Below are 7,144 nucleotides of genomic sequence, written 5' to 3'. Positions count from 1 at the left end.
AAGAAATAAGGAATTAAAACAATATTTTCGATAAATCCAGGAAAAAAGTCCCTTCAAAATAGTATTTTAAGTGGTTTTAAAACGTTTTTATTGTAAAAATATATTCAAACTAACGAATAAATTAAAGGCATAAAAATCATGTCTGCTATTTGTTAAGAGAAATCAGTGCAAAGGTCAAGACACTCAAATAACCTAGTTAGAGATATTCCTCTGAAATTATAAATGAGGCGATAAATCTTTCATAACTCTTCTCTAGAATATCAATTTCTAATTTATGAATTTTTGTATTTCATATCCCTTTCATAAGAGTTCTAACATGTAGAACATTGTTATTGTAGTATTTATGAAACCGTGCCGGTACTTATTCTGCAACTTGAACACTAACTATATAGTGTATTTACTCGGACACATGGAAAATTTTATCACTAATTTTTATTCAGTTGATACGTGTATTAAGTGCTTGTACAGTTTCGGGCTGTTGACGCTCCTCTTCAGCCAACTAAAATACAAGTATACGGTTACAAATTGAAATATATAAAAAATAAAAGGTTATGCTGTATAAAACATACCTTCAAATCACAGATCTTTGTAAACAAAATTGTTTTAAAACTTCTCTGTACATTAATCAATTTTTGTCATCTAATGGAGAATGATACATTAAGTATTACTTTCTTTTATCAATTTTGATGACAATTCCATAAGTCTTTTTTATATAATAATAATTTATAATACAACACACCTAGTCGATCTTTTTACATGGAAGCCAGAAGTTCAATTGTACAAACAAATTCTTATTGATTTAATGCGTATGACTGGGTTCATTTACATAGTGATGTGGTAGATGGGCCACCTTGTGGTAAACTTATGTTAAAAAGACATTAATTTTTATTTTATTATTTTGCATAGAGATATTTTACTTAATTTCTATTTATAATATGCCGAGCCAATTTTCGTTTATTTTTATACTAAAGTTTTTATTTATACATTTTTTACTTTTTATGATTTCTATGCTTTCTTTAAACTTTCTTCTATATGTTTCTTTTTCTTTATGAAGGATTTTCACATTATCTTTTTCTATTTTGCAACCGTTCAGAGTACAATGGTCATGAAAAACGGAATTTATTCTATGATATTTTAGGTCAGCTATATGTTCTTTTAATCTGACTCCCAATTTTCTTTTTGTTTCTCCTATGTAGTGTTTATTATTATTACAAGTACAGTACAAGGGATCTTATATACTACGTTTTTAGTTTCAGTTATTGCTTGTTGCTTTTTCAATGGGTTGAGGTGTTTTAATCTGTTAGACATTTTTTGGTATAACGGTGCAAGTTTAAAGTCCATTTTTTGATTTCGTTGTTGATTTCTTCGTATAGACCTTTGATGTATGGGAAAGCAATATACTTCATATTATTTGCTTGTTCATTGTTATGTGGTATTTTTGGAGTATTTAATTTAATTTCCCATTTATTTAGTAGTCGTTGCGGATAGCCCGCTAAAAGAAATTTCTTTTTTAATTCAGCTAGGTCCTTATTTATATATATCTTTTGACTTGTTCTATGTTTAATCTTAGAATATTCCATTTTAAATGATAATATTTGATATGTAGTGGCATATTAGATTGATATCTTATTGTTATGTTTCCTGAACTTGGCTTCTTGAACGTTCAAAATTCCTAACTCTGTTTTAATCTTTTTATTGTGATATCCAAATACACTGGACGACAAAAAAAAATAACGCACCAGGAAGGACTTGTTGGATTTGAACAAAAATTGGTATGTGACATTGTCATAGCTAGACAGGTATATGATTGCAACCATAAAGCAAAAACATACTTTATTGTGCAGTAATGTTCAATACAGTGCAGGCACTAATATCCTGCTCGGCCACCCTCTAGTGCGGATATAAGCTGTGATACGCCTCGATGGAGGCATAAAGGTTCCATATAATGTTCTGTGGCATATCTGTCCACGCGTGATGCAACTGGGACTCAAGATGCGTCAGATCCCGTGGCTGTCACAGCTGGCGTCCCAGGTAGTCCCACACATGTTCGATTAATGATAAATCTGGAGACCGTGCAGGCCAAGGAAGTGTGGCGATGTTATGTAGGCATGCTTGGGAAACCGCTGCAGTGTGTGGCTGGGCATTATTCTGCTGGAATATGCCTGTCGGAAGCCCTGTTATGAGGGGCAACACATGTGGCTGGAGGTTGTATTGCACATATCGTTGGGCTGTGAGGGTAGTATGCATGACAACTAGAGGTGTCCTACTGTCGTATGTTATGGCTCCCTACACCATAACACCAGGGATTGGGCCCGTGTGCCGCTCCACAGTATAGGCTGGGTTGACGCCTTGACCAGCGGGCCACCATACCCTCACACAGCCATCGTGAGCCCCCAAACAAAAGCGGGATTCGTCGCTGAAGACAATATGCTGCCAGTCGGTAGCTGTCCATGATTGTCGTGCAAGACAGCACTGCAGATGGAGGCGTTGGTGGGTGGCTGTTAATGGTAGAACACATACTGGCCATCGGGAGACCAATCCGCCTTCTACTAAGCGCCTGGAAATGGTGCAGCTGGATACACGGTTTTGTAACGCAGGTGCCACTGCTGCATGAATGGTAGACGACGAAGCTGTAGGCGCTATCCGTGCTTGACGTACAATGAGATGATCCTCCCACCTGGTGGTCTGTCCATAGCATCCGGAGCCTGTTTGCCATTCATGCGTTCTCCTACATCCCCACTGCTCATAACACATCCTAACAGTTCCATCAGAATGGTTCAGATGGCAGCCAATCCGGCGATATGACCATTCTCCTCCTCTCAATCCAACGACGCGACCTCTCTCAAACTCACTTAACTGAGTGTAAGGCCATCGAATGTGTCATAGAGGCATGTCTGTCACTCAACAAAGTCACAACCACCAACACAAATGCAGGACATATGCACAAGTCGTCACAGCGTGCATCTTTATACCAGACAGAGGAAGCACTTTTCTACTCTCTGGTGGAGATACAACACAAGAACCTGTTCCCAAAAGCTAATCATTTACATATCTAGCTATGATGATGCAACATACCAATTTTTATTGAAATCCAACAAGTCCTTCATGGTGCGTTATTTTTTTTGTCGTCCAGTGTAGTTAATTTCTTGACTGGTTTTTTCTTCTACTTCTATTTTGAATTTTATTGCTTCGTGTATGTTATTGATCTGTTTTTTGATTTCTTCTATTGCGATTTCTGCTTCATTATATATTAATAGAATATCATCGACGTATCTTTTATAGAATTTTACACCTCGATGCTGCTAATTCTGTTATCTATATCTATCATTATGTGCAACATTATACAGTCAAACCTGTTTTTGTGCGGTCTTTTTCTGTGCGATTTTTATTTGTGCGGTATATGAAAATTTCAATCAAATTGGAACATAATTGACTCCTGTAAAATTTTTAAAAACTCTATTGGTTGTTTTCTATGACATCAGCAGGTTTTTTCATTTTTTATTCAGTAAAATTTTTTTCTCGTACGTTTATTTCGGTCCCCTCTTATTTTAATAGCATAAAAACCATAAATATTATGTTATATTTGAACAGATGCGGTAAGTTAGCTCCCCTCCAGCTTTAGACTGCAGGTGTGAAATTTCACGCCTTGTTAAATGAAATAACACTTCCTGCAGCTATATTTATCAAATAAAATCATTATTTAACGATTATTTTTAACTTTTTAATGTTAGATTCGTATTTAAGTGGAAATAATTAATTAATATAAAAATTAAAATTCTTAGAGGATTTTTTTCCCCATTAGGTGTTGCAGAAAAAGGCCCAAGGAGTTAAAAAAGCAATTCCTAGTTATTTCGTACGGTTTCGAGTTATTTTCTACGTGAGACTTTTTTTATGCGGTCCCTATCCCCCACACAAAAACAGGTTTGACTGTATTTTCTTCAAATTATGAATGTAAACTCTCCCCAATTCCTTGTTTCAACACAATTTCCAGTTTATAGAGTACTTTTCTGTACAAAAATTTTGTCTTGTAGAAATAATAATTAGGACTTTTCTTGATATTTCGTAGATAACTTGCTTTTGAGACATTTTACACTTAAATCTATGGTTTAAGTACGATCCCAAGAGGTCCAATTGTAAAAATATGGAATTTGGATTTTGACACGATTCAGTTGCCCTCTGCTTTTTGGATCATGTGTAACATGAGGGCAAGAAAAGTGTGTCTTGGAATTTTGTTTTTTCCTAATTTGTTCAATTCTAATTTGGTAATGAAATTTTTATTCTATTAGCCATAAAAATTTAAGTTATCTGACCCATAAGCAGCTACTTATCCTCTAAACTAGTAATTCTAGAGATTTTTGGCTTGTGGCAAGCGCAAATTTTGGTGACATATCAAGGAGACTTTGATGCTTTAGAGATGCTCTTATATGTATAAAAGGAAAGTTAGGTTAAAGATCTGCATTTTTTAATATAAAAAATATACAAGTAATATTAAAAAGTAGAGAAACAATTAGCATTTTTAATTTTTCTAAAAATTTTATATCAGTCCTATGAGAAATTTGTGCACCATTAGTGTGTGATTATATACTGGTTTAGAAGCACTGCTCCAGAACTTTACAACTATAACTACAATTATTATTTATGGGTGATAAATCTTGCACAGGTCTTTTTACTTGTATCTGTTATGGGTTTGCAACAAGTGTGGATGGGTGGCAAGGGATGAAATCCAACATATCCAAGACAGACCTTCCGTGAAAAATTCCTGAAGTGTCCAACCCAAATGCAAATCCAATTTCCCAAAGTGGCTGGCTGGGAGGCAGACCGAATTTTCCAATCTGGCCATCTGGAGCACACACTAATCCAGCCCACAGTTAGTGTGGGCTGGATTAGTGTGTGCTGCAAGCCAGATTTGGCACAGTGATTATAGTTTGGGTACCACTGGCAGATAATTATATTGATAAATACTTCATGTTACTTAAAATAAAAATATTTATATTAAATTCTAAACTTTTTTTTAACATTGAAAACATTTACAAAAATTAACAATTTTTATTTTGTTGGTCAAATACAATTTGGAAAATTCTTGTTTGTTGCAAAAATCTAAGAAAATTCTTTAAATTCTGTTACTGAATTAAGCATTTCCTCTTCTATATTAAGTATTCATTTTATTTTTTTGGTTCATTTGTTTAGGAGAATTTGACATTAGAAAAGATAAAAATATTTTTCTCTATAAACATCCTTTATCTTAGATATCAATTGGTTGGATAATGTGAAACAATGAACTTTCAACTATAAGGTCAGTTTCAAATCTACCTATTAAGGATGGAAAATAGTTTGATTCCCAATATAATCAGCAGCATGAATTGAGAAATGAAACAACACACTGATCAAAATTATTCATAGAAATCAAATTTGAACTCTGATCTCTTGAGACAGTAAGCTTATGCTAATCACACAACCCGATGGATGATGTTTTTCTGACCGAGTGTGCTCATATTTATTGCTTATTTTTATACATTTATCAACATCATTCTCATGAAAATTGATGAAGATAGTTAAGTAGAAACAAAGCTGTTTAAAAAACATGATTTTTTAAACATGATCAATCATGTTTAAAAAACATGATTGATTAGTCAATGTAGAGAGTAAATTGATTTGCATCCCTGGAAGTGCCCTTTTATTGCAGAAAGAAATTTATCTAATTTTCATTTTGAAATTTACTTACACATTACTTTTTCCAATGAAAGTAATGTTACATCTTGTAGATCGTGACATAAAAATTATTGTTTTAAAGTTCAGAAAAGAAAATATTCATTTTTATATGAATATAAATAAATGCTTACTGGAATTGATTAAATAAAATAAAATAACACCTTTCTCAATCCAGCACAAAAATTTAATCAGTTAAAAAACGTTTTCGACTGTCTTAAGCAGTCTTCATCAGTTATCCGTTCAACAAAAAGAACAAAGAATTTGAAGTTATGTAAAATAAAAAACAAATCTCAAACCGCAGTTGCACGAGTTAACAGTAATGTGCTTGTGTGCTATTCAATTTACAATAAAAATAACGAAAAATAAACAAACTACAAATTCAATAGTATAAACATTAACATAAATAAATAATAGTGCCATCCCTGAGGATGTATCAGTTAATTTATGTTATTATAAAACAATTTCCAGGCGGACGACAAACCATCCACATCCCTGTGATTAATGCACTGTGAGGTTATCTGTGCCCTATGTATCTCCACTTTTTCAAGGTGCCTTATCGCTTGTCTAGAACTTGTAGCCCTAATGAGAAGACCAAGTGATGTTAAGAAAGGTCAACAGCAGGGTGGTTAAATTATCTTGCTTCGTTGAAAAGACTTTATAATGTAAATATATCAAAAAGCTTAAATGGATGTTCAAGTGCCATAATGTTAAATCACGTAGAAGAGAGAACGTTTTAATAACGGCTTAGGATAATATTACTCCACCACAATGCTTATTAGAATCTTTAAAATACGGTTCTCTCTACCCTCCTAATCCAATAGTACAACCAGAAAGCATTATTCCTAATATTGACTTGCTTATAAAAGATATGAATTCTACTAGTCAGTATTATATCAGATGGCAAACAAGATTCTGTGCAGAAAGAGAGAAACGAATTAACACAAATTCAAGACAATTACATAACTGCATCAAAGAAACAAGGGTATGGCTGCAAGAGAATGTAGTAGTACTCATAAAAGCTGATAAATCCAAGGATATAGTGCTCATCAAACGAGATTCCTATAACCAGAAATTACAAGAGCATATTAGGAACACTGAATGTATTAATGTGCCGGATAACTTTTTAGAAGCCTTACAGCAAAGGGTCAAGAAATTCGTCTTAACTCCTTTAGCACGTCTATTAAATATGGAGAATGTTATTATTCGGGCTCCAAGAACACCAAGAATTTTTGTGTTTGGGAAAGTGCATAAACCAGGTTTTCAATTACGCCCGGTGGTAGAAAAATGCAATGTACCTACTTTCGGCATTGAAAAGCAGCTAGTCAGATTTATACAAAATAAAATGCAAGAATATCCCTTTTCCATAAAAAACTCAATACAGTTGGTGCAGAAACTGGAGAGAATTACGCTTAAAGACAAGGAGTATTTGACGGTA

General features: G+C 33.7%; 1 long non-coding RNA gene across 1 annotated transcript; it reads right to left on the bottom strand.

Moving 5' to 3' along the window:
• Window positions 1-414: 414 nt before the first annotated feature.
• Window positions 415-635, bottom strand: LOC136970206 (uncharacterized). Its single transcript, XR_010879956.1, has 2 exons — window positions 570-635; window positions 415-499 (listed from the first exon to the last, which is right to left on the bottom strand). It is a non-coding gene; the product is annotated as an uncharacterized lncRNA (long non-coding RNA).
• Window positions 636-7,144: the final 6,509 nt, after the last annotated feature.

The sequence above is a fragment of the Centruroides vittatus genome, unplaced genomic scaffold, assembly GCF_030686945.1.
Source record: "Centruroides vittatus isolate TY-2023 unplaced genomic scaffold, ASM3068694v2 contig_19, whole genome shotgun sequence".
Lineage (NCBI taxonomy): Eukaryota > Metazoa > Arthropoda > Arachnida > Scorpiones > Buthidae > Centruroides > Centruroides vittatus.
The sequence above is the reverse complement of the archived record's forward strand: the minus strand, read 5'-3'. Positions and strand labels throughout refer to the sequence as shown.